Source organism: Acipenser ruthenus, chromosome 11 (genome assembly GCF_902713425.1).
Source record: "Acipenser ruthenus chromosome 11, fAciRut3.2 maternal haplotype, whole genome shotgun sequence".
NCBI classification, from domain to species: Eukaryota; Metazoa; Chordata; class Actinopteri; order Acipenseriformes; family Acipenseridae; genus Acipenser; species Acipenser ruthenus.
This window is the reverse complement of record NC_081199.1, coordinates 38,174,659-38,184,911: the sequence shown is the minus strand read 5'-3', so window position 1 is coordinate 38,184,911 and position 10,253 is coordinate 38,174,659. Positions and strand designations below refer to the sequence as shown.

General features: G+C 36.3%; 1 protein-coding gene across 2 annotated transcripts in view; it reads left to right on the top strand.

Annotated features, from left to right (window-relative positions):
• Positions 1 to 3,730: 3,730 nt before the first annotated feature.
• LOC117426936 (alpha-1,6-mannosylglycoprotein 6-beta-N-acetylglucosaminyltransferase A-like) overlaps positions 3,731 to 10,253 on the top strand; it is an 84,488-nt gene continuing 77,965 nt past the window's right edge. Inside the window, exons 1-2 of one of the 2 annotated variants that reach the window (XM_034925538.2) lie at positions 3,731 to 3,918; positions 7,318 to 7,449. The gene's annotated coding sequence lies outside the window, so the exon portion shown is untranslated. The remainder of the gene's footprint in view (positions 3,919 to 7,317; positions 7,450 to 10,253) is intronic. The other variant, XM_034045188.3, reaches the window with a different exon arrangement.

Below are 10,253 nucleotides of genomic sequence, written 5' to 3'. Positions count from 1 at the left end.
TCAGGTCGGACACGACCTCTGGAGACCTCCATGACGAACACCCTCCACCTACTGCATCTCGGAGATCACAGATAGAGAGTCCTGTTATGCTTTCGATTTCGTCCAACAATCTCATCAACCGTCTGCCTCTCCTTATCCTGCCTTCACTGATTCCTAACAGGATTGTTTTCTCCAACCCCTCGTTTCTCCTCATGTGGCCGAAGTAAGATAATTTCTGCTTCACAATCATGACCTCCAATGCAATGGTAGTGTTGCTCCAATTTGTTCCATTGTCGAAGCGCTCGTTCAGTCTATCGTCACTGTTACACTGTTAACGTCAGAACACCAGTCCTGATGCCTATCAAAGTACTCAACCTAAAGTCAAAACAAAACAAAAACAGAATAAAAAAGCAAGGACTTATTTAGCAAGGGACCCACCACTATTTGCATCCACCTTGACTGATGTGTTCCCGTACATCTAGACCCCCACTAAGAACTACTGTAGAACAGTGCTGCTTGTACACGTGACTGTGAACACCATGGGAGCATCCCCTTTTGACACTCAGCAGTAATGTTGATTAGTACTCCAGATGACTATCTGTACACAGGTAAATGCATGGAATAGGTTACCAGGTAGCAGCATTTGAAGCACAAGGAACTTAAAAAAAGTTCTTACCTGTGGAATATTATGGTCTGTAAGGTAAACAAAGGATGTGCTAGCAAAAGGTGAGCCTCTCTGGGCCGAATAGCCTTATCTTGTGAAGCATTTCTAATCTTTGGGTTCATACAATACATACAGTGTTACAAAATGTCTTCTCGAAACTGTTCTGTAATAATTGGATATATGTACTGCGATTTAATAAAATACCATTAAGTTTGGTGTCTATCACAAGTGTAAGCTTTTTGAACTTTTTAAACAAGTAAACCTTGCTGTGTAATGGAAAGCTGTAACTTAAAGAACACGTTTTACTCATTACTGTATATTGGCCCTGACGTCTTGAATTCTCAGGATTGTACGTGTAAATATGAACTTTTTTTTCTGGTTTACTTTGTTGTCTGATCAGAAGTCTCCCTTAGTGGTTGATTTTCTCTTGCATACATGTTTTAATGTGTCGTATATAACAATCCCACGTGATAAAAACACTAAACTGTCTGTAATAATAAAATTGAATAATCAATGTTTTCTATCAGAAGCTATACACAGCATTAATATAATATTATAAACATGAAAAAATATATATAAATAAATGTAATTACATAATCAAAAAGGTCAAAATCACAAAGTTGTGTATCTGTGTTATATATAATTTTATATATAAAATTGTAGGTTTACAAAATAAGCATATTTTTGGTTTAGTAATAATCCCCAATGTCAAAACGCTGAGAGTTATCAGTTCCCGTGGGAATGCCATCGGCTGACGTCATCATTATGATTATAAGTCATTTTAAAGTGTTAAATAATATTTAATTCCCACATTATACGTCGTCTGCGAATGGGGAAATACTTTAAGCTCGAGAGTGTTCACCGGGAGAAATATATTTTTTTCTTATAGCATGGCGGTCGATCGAAATACAGCTAATGTTTATAAATACAAATATACAATTATCAGACTGATTTGAGGCATTAAGGGAATTAATGCAATATAGGGGCGTGCGCAGGAATAGAAATGTGACCGCTATTAGGGGGGCACATTAAACAATATATATGTGTGTGTGTGTGTGTGCGTGTGTGTGTGTGTGTGTGTGTGCGTGTTGATATGGTTATATAAATAAATAGCATTACACTCGCCATTTCAATGAAAGTCCAGACGCTGTGCAGCATTTTAACACTGAAACATCTTTCTGCATTTGCAACTGTAACAGGTAGCGAGGCCAAGAGCACCAATACAATAGGTGGAATACTATACAGAAGCCTCAGGTTGTTTACAGACCTTCATGACATTGCATTGTCTGATTCCCGAGCGTTAAAATAGGCTCAATGTGGTGTATTAATAAATCGTACTGCTTTTCCTTTAGTATATTAACAGTTTTTCAGGTTTTCAGTTTAGCATAAAATAGCATACTTTTAAACTTGTTCCACGAATTGTACTACTGCAGCTGGACTCAAACATCACGGGTACACACGCGCCAGTCCTTAGCACGCGCTGAGTGAACGTGCGCAAACCGAGTACACGCGCGTCTATAACCACGTTATGAGGAAATACATTTAGACTATCATCTGAGCACCAAACCTGGTGATGAACCTCAACCCCCGGTAGAGATTAATCTTTTGGTGTTTTTGGGATAGACTAGGTCCTAACACATCCATCTAGGTTGGGTACGTCATTGGCAATGTGGAAAAATAAAAAAAAATACAGACCATATTCCATGTAACCACCTGAAATTAATATTTTAAAAATTATACGGAGGTTGTATTACAAAATGACAATAACACACTGAATTAACACAAAAGTGGTATCAATGCATTCAGCAAGGCCTGTGTTTTGTTTAATACGTCACAGTTATAAGTAATATAATCATGTGCTGTTGTTAGGGGTCAAAGGTTACATCAAGTCATGTTCTGTGCTGATTTTGGACCTTCTGAGTTTAGATAACCCTCAGATGTGTTCTGACAGAGCTAGAAGAGATTAAGAAGGTTAACAATATTACTCAGATTATGTGTCAGTTTTTTACCAATTATATTTGACCCATGTCTTACCGTTTGGTTTTGACAGAGTTTGTGAGTGTCAGTGACAGAAAGTGCAAACGCAATACATTGAAATCAATATTTTGGAGAGGATTATTGTGCACAATACAAAGATAAAAAGCCGTTGCTGTTAAATTCAGTTACAGTGGGTGGCAAATGTTTATCTTTAATCGTAATATCAGCATTTGTCATTGATTCAAAACACTGAAAGGTCGCAAACCTAATACTGACAAACTACAGTTTCATTCTCTCCAGGAAATGTATTTTCTTTTGAAACAGAATATAAAAAAGAAAACTCCCTATTGCCAGTAGATGGCACTCAACCCACATTACTCCAACTGAAATTATATATATATATATATATATATATATATATATATATATATATATATATATATATATATATATATATATAATTTTGTTATCTGGATCGTTTGTCCAAGTTTAATATTTAAATTTTACATTATTGCTCAATAAGTATATGTTGATGCATTAATGGCATAATTATCTTATGTCTGCAGTTTACATTACGGTGTTTTTTTTTTAAAGTAAAATATTGTGAATGTTTATATTAATTATTACTTATTTCTTAGCAGACTTACAATTGTTACAAGATATCACATTATTTTTACATACAATTACCCATTTATTCAGTTGGGTTTTTCACTGGAGCAATCTAGGTAAAGTACCTTGCTCAAGGGTACAACAGCAGTGTCCCCCACCTGGGATTGAACCCACGACCCTCCGGTCAAGAGTCCAGAGCCACTACTGCACACTGCTGTCCAGTATAATTAATTAATTCATATTTAGGAAATATTTATAATCATGACCAGCCCCCATGTGCATTCAGGATCAGTTTTAGCCAAAATAACATTTAAAATACATATCCCCTATGGACACTGTAAGACACAATAAGCTGTCGTGCTTTTGCTATGCTTAAAACATGTACGTTTTATTTTCACCAGGTGTGCCTGTGCTTTACTAGTACACTTTGCTATGGTTCTGCCGTAGCTTCAAGCTGGAAGACACGTATGTTTCTTTGTTATCCTTTCGTTTGTATGACAAGTGAGAAAACAGAGACAGTCCCTGAATGACTTCATTCTCTTTCAGTGGCTGTTTGGTTAATGCAGAGAAGCAGTCGTCCTGTCTCATTAACGGAAGCCATACAAGTTCATTCACGATATTTCTCTCCGTAATCAACACCTTTTAGTAGCGTGGATTACAACTTTTGATTTAAAATTAACCTCAAAAAGGTAAGCCCGTTTTTCCATTATTGGGGTTTATTAAGTACGGTTTTTGTCGGTGTAATTAACAGAGACGCAGCGTTCTCTGCGCGCACCCGAACAGTACTGCCAGCCTGTGTAGTGGCTACATCATGTTAATGTACGAGCAGGATATATCATATATGGACAGGGGTTGATGTGCCTCTTTTACCTGAATCCGTATTTTGACACATTTTCTAATTAAAATATAAATACTGATTTATGTTGAATGTTGAAGCTGTACGGGGTTGTTCTGTTATCATCACTGTACAGTTTCAACACCGGACGTAGTGTCTGAGATACTTCACCTGCGTATTTTGCTGGTATTTATTAACGTCAATGTCAAATGAACTGTGTGGTTCGACGAATAAAACAAATCGATGGGAACGCTAACTCGAGGGGAAAAAGCCGCACGACGTTTGAGCTTGAACCAATTCATTTTGTGAAAATACTTACATATAAAAATACCATGTTGTTACAATTTGTATATTCAACGTGGGTTGCTGGTGATTTTGTTTTGGGCACTAGTTCCTCTGGGTAGTCCCTACGCCGAAGCTGCAAACAACGCCATATTTTAAGTTTTTCGTTCTGGAACTTTGTGTTTATATTGTAGCAACAAGTGAGCTTTTAATTTTATTTCCGCATGGTTTGCATGTTCAATTACCAGGTATTAGGTTCAGCGTTCGGTAAGCATTATCCCAATTCTCTGAATTTGCTTACTGTAAGATTAGCTACCCACTATCGTTACTTATTTTAACTTTATCACGATCTGTTGAAACGAGTAACAGAATATATATATATATATATATATATATATATATATATATATATATATATATATATATATATTTGTATTTAAGCACCAGCTGCAATTTTTCCAACAAAATGTTCACTGTGTGTCAGCAGAAAATATTGTATTGTTATTTACATTTACCGCTAATTGGAGTTATGTTTGGGGAACAGCAAAATGGGAAGTGCCAAATAGACCCAATCACTACTTTAATAAAATTCTATGATAGTAAAATGTAAGTTATATTCTGTAAGAGAAGGAAGGGGATACAGTATATGTCTAATCTTGCATTGCTAGCGAACATATTTTATGGATTTATTGACCAGCATGTTATTTCAGGTTATGGTATTTAACAATTAACCAGAATCCTCAGTTTAATAATAATATCTAGAATGTAATGGAGTATATTTAAGATTTATGTCATAAACGGGAGGAGACCCCAGAACTCTTTTCACATACAAATGTGAAGGAAATGACCTGCACAACCAGCAGACTCTAAACAGCTGTTGTCCCTTCCCCAGCAAAAACTGGTGTGCTGTGCAGGCCAGGCCCTAATTAGGGACTTAAGAATTAACCAACGTCACTGTTATAATGAAATTTTAATACATAAGCAAGTGTTTATCCTGCAGTACAGGCCAGTGAGTCGGTGTAGATATGGTTTACCTTGTTGATAAAAAGCAACCATACAAATCCAATATCAAGGATGCTGTTGAGTTGAGCTAAGTAGTCAAGCAGATCCTTGTCCTGGAGTAACTCTCTGAAGGTATGAATGGATGCACAGTCCTTTGGCCTAATCCCTCATGGTGAAATAGTTTATCCAGACCAATGTTTGCATAGTTGTGAAGTTTAGAATACTTCTCATGCCTACCTTATACAAACTCAAATGAACTGCTACTGGACAAACATGGAGTGAAGTGGTCAACAGTTTAGGATTGATAGGTACTGTACAATGCCTCTGTTTGAATGTTCAATGTTTTTGCTAAATTACTGTGTGGTCCAGTGGTTAAAGTCCAGGGCTTGTAACCAGAAGGTCACCGATTCAAATCCCACCTTTGCCACTGATGGCCACCGGTTCAAATCCTACTGACTGACTCACTGTGTGACCCTGAGCAAGTCACTCCTTAAATTGATGTCCTATTGTAAGTTTCTCTGAGTAAAAATTAAGATATTATTATTATCTTATTATAAATCTAAAACTGGACTATTCAGTTGATCTAAACTGTGTGGATAGATGAATTGCTACAGTCCCGCTTGTAGATCATCATAATCTAAGTTTGTCGCATACCTTGTTTGTATTTTTAAGGAAAATTTCATTTGAATCCCAAATTAAAAAAATAAATAAAAATGTAGCTTTGGAAGTGTGAAAAACATCCCAAATCCATGTGACTGGAACAACAGATTGCATTTGAACTGAGTTCCAGTAACATCATGTGCTATAAAATGTATCGATATGGTACACTAAAGGTTGGGGCTTAATGTAAATGACTTTCATGTCCACCCTTAATTCAACATAAAGTCTTATGCTTTCATCATCACAGTACACTTACTGTGTTATTTTAGTGATTTAGTAAAATACTAAGAAATTAATAAAGTACTAAGAATAACACATATTGTGCTCAGCCATGCACTGTATTTTGTCAATGATTATTAAGCTATAAATACAAGCAAACCTTTTGAAATTTGAACTTCTAATTTTTCCACGTACAAATAAAGTAAAAATATTCCAAAAAAGGTACAGTTTGAAATATAGACCACGTCACCCATAGCCTATGTGTTGAATAAGTTTAGTCATGTGTTCTGGAATTTCATAAGTTTTATTATTCTACAGTAGAATGGTTGACTTGCCAATTTTCCCAATGGTTGGGTTTCCAAGCTAATTATCTTTGATTGTTTCCAGTGACAGTTGAATGGAATATTGTCACAGTTGCTGTAGATTTTACACCCCACCAAGATTTCAAAGCATCTATCGGTCGCTCTGGCCTTGAGTGAGATGAAAATAATCTTGTATCTTGCATAGCTCCCTATATTCCTACTATATTTTAATAAACTAAATAATAATAAGGAAGCAGTATAGCTAATTTGAATGTGTCATCATTTCCATCAAAAAACAAGCCACCGGGTACAAAGTCATTTCAAATGGCTGGATCACTTCAATATTAGAGTTTACTACCATATTCTGAATTTAAAACTCACTTTTTGAACAATTTTTTGCTACTCAGAAATAGCCTGCATCTTAAATTCTAGTACAGTATAGTGATGCCCAAGTACACAAGCAGCAACGTGACTTACTGCTGAGAAAAGACGAACCAAAACATTACTGCCCGATCTCGAATCATCCATGACATACAGGCAGCCATTTTCAAAGAAGCGTCATTAGCTTCGTGAGGAATTCCAAGCGAAGCTTTTACAATTTCAGCGTTTCTAACAAACAGTACCAGTTTGGACAGCTTGGAAATGCTCTTCAGACCCTTGTGTTTTTTGACATGCCAAGCAATACCACAGTTCACAAATTGGGAGAAAAACAGGTGCGAGTAATCTCCATATGCCTATGTTTTGTTCTGTTGGCATGGTACATACCATTCTGACTCTTGTGTTTGCAGCATGGTCAGTGCTGGTGTGGTTGCTGGGTTACATGTTGCCTGATGTAGTGGAGTGTCTTGTCGTGCTTGCTGTTGCCAGGATGCGTGATGCCGTAAGCGAGTGAGGGGTGTGTGTACGACAGAGACGCCATCGTAAGTATTATACAGTGCGTAGCACAATAAACAAGCTCAGTGGTTAATCTACAACACTGTTTCATGTCAGTTTTATACGATACGACAGCGTAAATTAAGTTGTATCTTTATAAATGCATATTTATATGATGTTTAATTTTTTCCTCAAATTGAGGGTGGTAAATTTGGGCGGCATCTTAAATTCGAAGGAATACAGTATTTGTTGCTTTGTGTGGTAAGGAACCATAAAGGTTTAAACATCCCTGTTGACAAATATAATGTGTGCACTTGTCAATGATGGTTTAATTCTTGATATGGTAATATAATTACACACTGCTTTTTCCACTTTGTAATGTATAAAGAACCCTTTCAGGCCCCTGATATACAGCATAAAGGGAGTATAAGTCTGTTTGAAAGGAGTTTCACTCCAGTGGCATGTTGGGCTGGCAAGAAATTGTTTGGCCGCATCAATGGGCACTGAGAGAGATGATGGAGGGATTGGTGCAGGGAGGCTAATGGGTGCTCTCCAAAGCAGCAAAACAGGAAGTCTTTCAGTGATTTAAAAGAGCCTAACCATTTATGTTTAGCTGACATGCCTGTGTTAAATACTATAGTGCTTGAAACTCTAAAAACAAACATAGAAATACTGTGCAGTTGCTGTTACGTTGTGTTTTAACATTAGTCAAAAAGTGCTTGTTAGGACATGCTGTATAAATATTTTAGGGAAAAAATGAAAGTCTGTGTTTCTGGTAATCTAGCCAATGCTATTTAGCAAATGTGATTCCAAGTAAAAATAACAGATCTGTACTGTAATGGGCCAAGCAAGGCTCCAACAGTTGAGCCACATGTGCCCTGACAAAGTGCTTCTGAAATGCTGTGATACAGAGGAGTAAATAGCATTCCAAGGATAGGACAGTTCATGAGTTCACAATAAAACTCTGCTTGTTACACAGTAATAACCCAAGCCTAACCTTATCCCAGCTTAAGCAGGAAGGGATATTGAAATTACTGCTATTTAAAACTCTATATTCAATTAACATCATGTACTGTATTGTAGCAACTGATGGGGTACAGTATGGATTTCTTTGGTATAAACACTCTCTTGTAGTTTGCTTACAGTAGTAGGGATACAGCATGCTGAAATAGTAACATATGGAAGAGCTATACTTTTAGTTTAAATATGAGCTGTTAACTGCACTGCAGTACTGATCAATGGAAACGGCACTGGTACTCGGCTCCTAAACACATTCCTTATGTTTTGACCAGATTTGTTGAGTACTTTTACACATTTCATTTTGCTTAGAGAACTGAGCCATAAACTAAAGTTAAAATGGCCATTTACCAGAAGGAAAATGCTGGTCTGATTTCATACCGTAAGTAGAGTATTCACTGTGAAGGTGGCTTTATTGCATTACACCTCCAAACGCTTTTGCTGAGTGCAATTGTCGGGTTAATAGAGTTCATGCTACAGTAGCTAAGATAGATTTATAAGCAGAGTCATGTCGTTCTCTAGAGCCTAGTTTATTGGGCAAAAGGTGCATTTATGAAAACATAGAGCTCATAATAAAACTTGACCTTAATTAAAAACAATTAAAAAAAAATAATAAAAAAAACATGGCTGCATACCCAGAAACATCATGAAAAGTGCATTTTAATTTTCTTGATTTTCTGAGCTCACAATGTGTCTCAATAGGAAAACAAAGGTGTGTGGGTGTATAATAAAACATAGCCAAAAGAAAAAAAAAATACTATAGATACATCATTATTTATGAATTATTAGGTCACACTATAGTATAACATCAGTTTATCTGGTTGTCAAATGTTAGCTTAATAACAGTATGTAATACTTCTACAAAAGTGCTGTCATAGCAAAATACCACATGATTCATTGTTTGTTACTGGAATGAAATGTATGGTCATGTATTTGTCTTACAGCAGAGATATTAGCAGGTACTGTAGGCAGGCATACTGGTGTATGGCCTTCTGTAAACAGCATCTCCTTGGAGGAACTGCATGTTCATGATAGAAAGGAAGCAGTGACCAAACCACAGGCGCGTACTGTAGCACAATAGAATTCTTCAGCACTGTCAGTCAGGAACCTCGTGCATATACAATCTGTCTAGTCCTGCACTTTAATAAATTAAGACAGTGTAGGAGATCATGCATCTAGCCCAATTACAGTAGGAAAACTCAGATCTATCTATGTAAATTCAGATTTTTATTTTTGGGGTTTCAGCCCAAGGTCAAAGGTTAAAAACTAATTAAGGCTTAACTTGTTTGCTTTCCAAATGTGTTTAGATTTTTTGGAATCCTTGTACAATTTCCAATATAGTGATGCCTATTCTTGGATAGTCTGATTCTTGGATCAATAAAAAGCAATCATTTTGTAAGTGTTTCAAGGATGTTTGTGCTCCTTTCAAAGTGAAGCAATCTATTTGGAAATTACATCTGATCAATATTTTGCTGCATGGATAAAGAACAAAAGACAAGATAATACAGATGTTTGTAACTTGACCATTCATATTAATTTTATATTTTAACTTAAATGTGTGTGTTAGAGAAGCTAACTTCAAGGAACATTTTGCACACTCCCATTCTGGAAACTGAATGTACTAAAATATAGGTCTTCTACACAATAGACTTACATAAAATAAAATTCCAGAATTCCCTTTCCTTCACTGGGACAGGAAGGGGCAAATCCATTGTAGGTCTATAATAATGTACAACATAATATTTTGCAATTAGGTGAAAACAAAGATTTGACATCTCTGTGGGGTAGTTTTCTGAATACAAGTTGGTGTGTTGCTCAAAACAGCGGTGTGAGG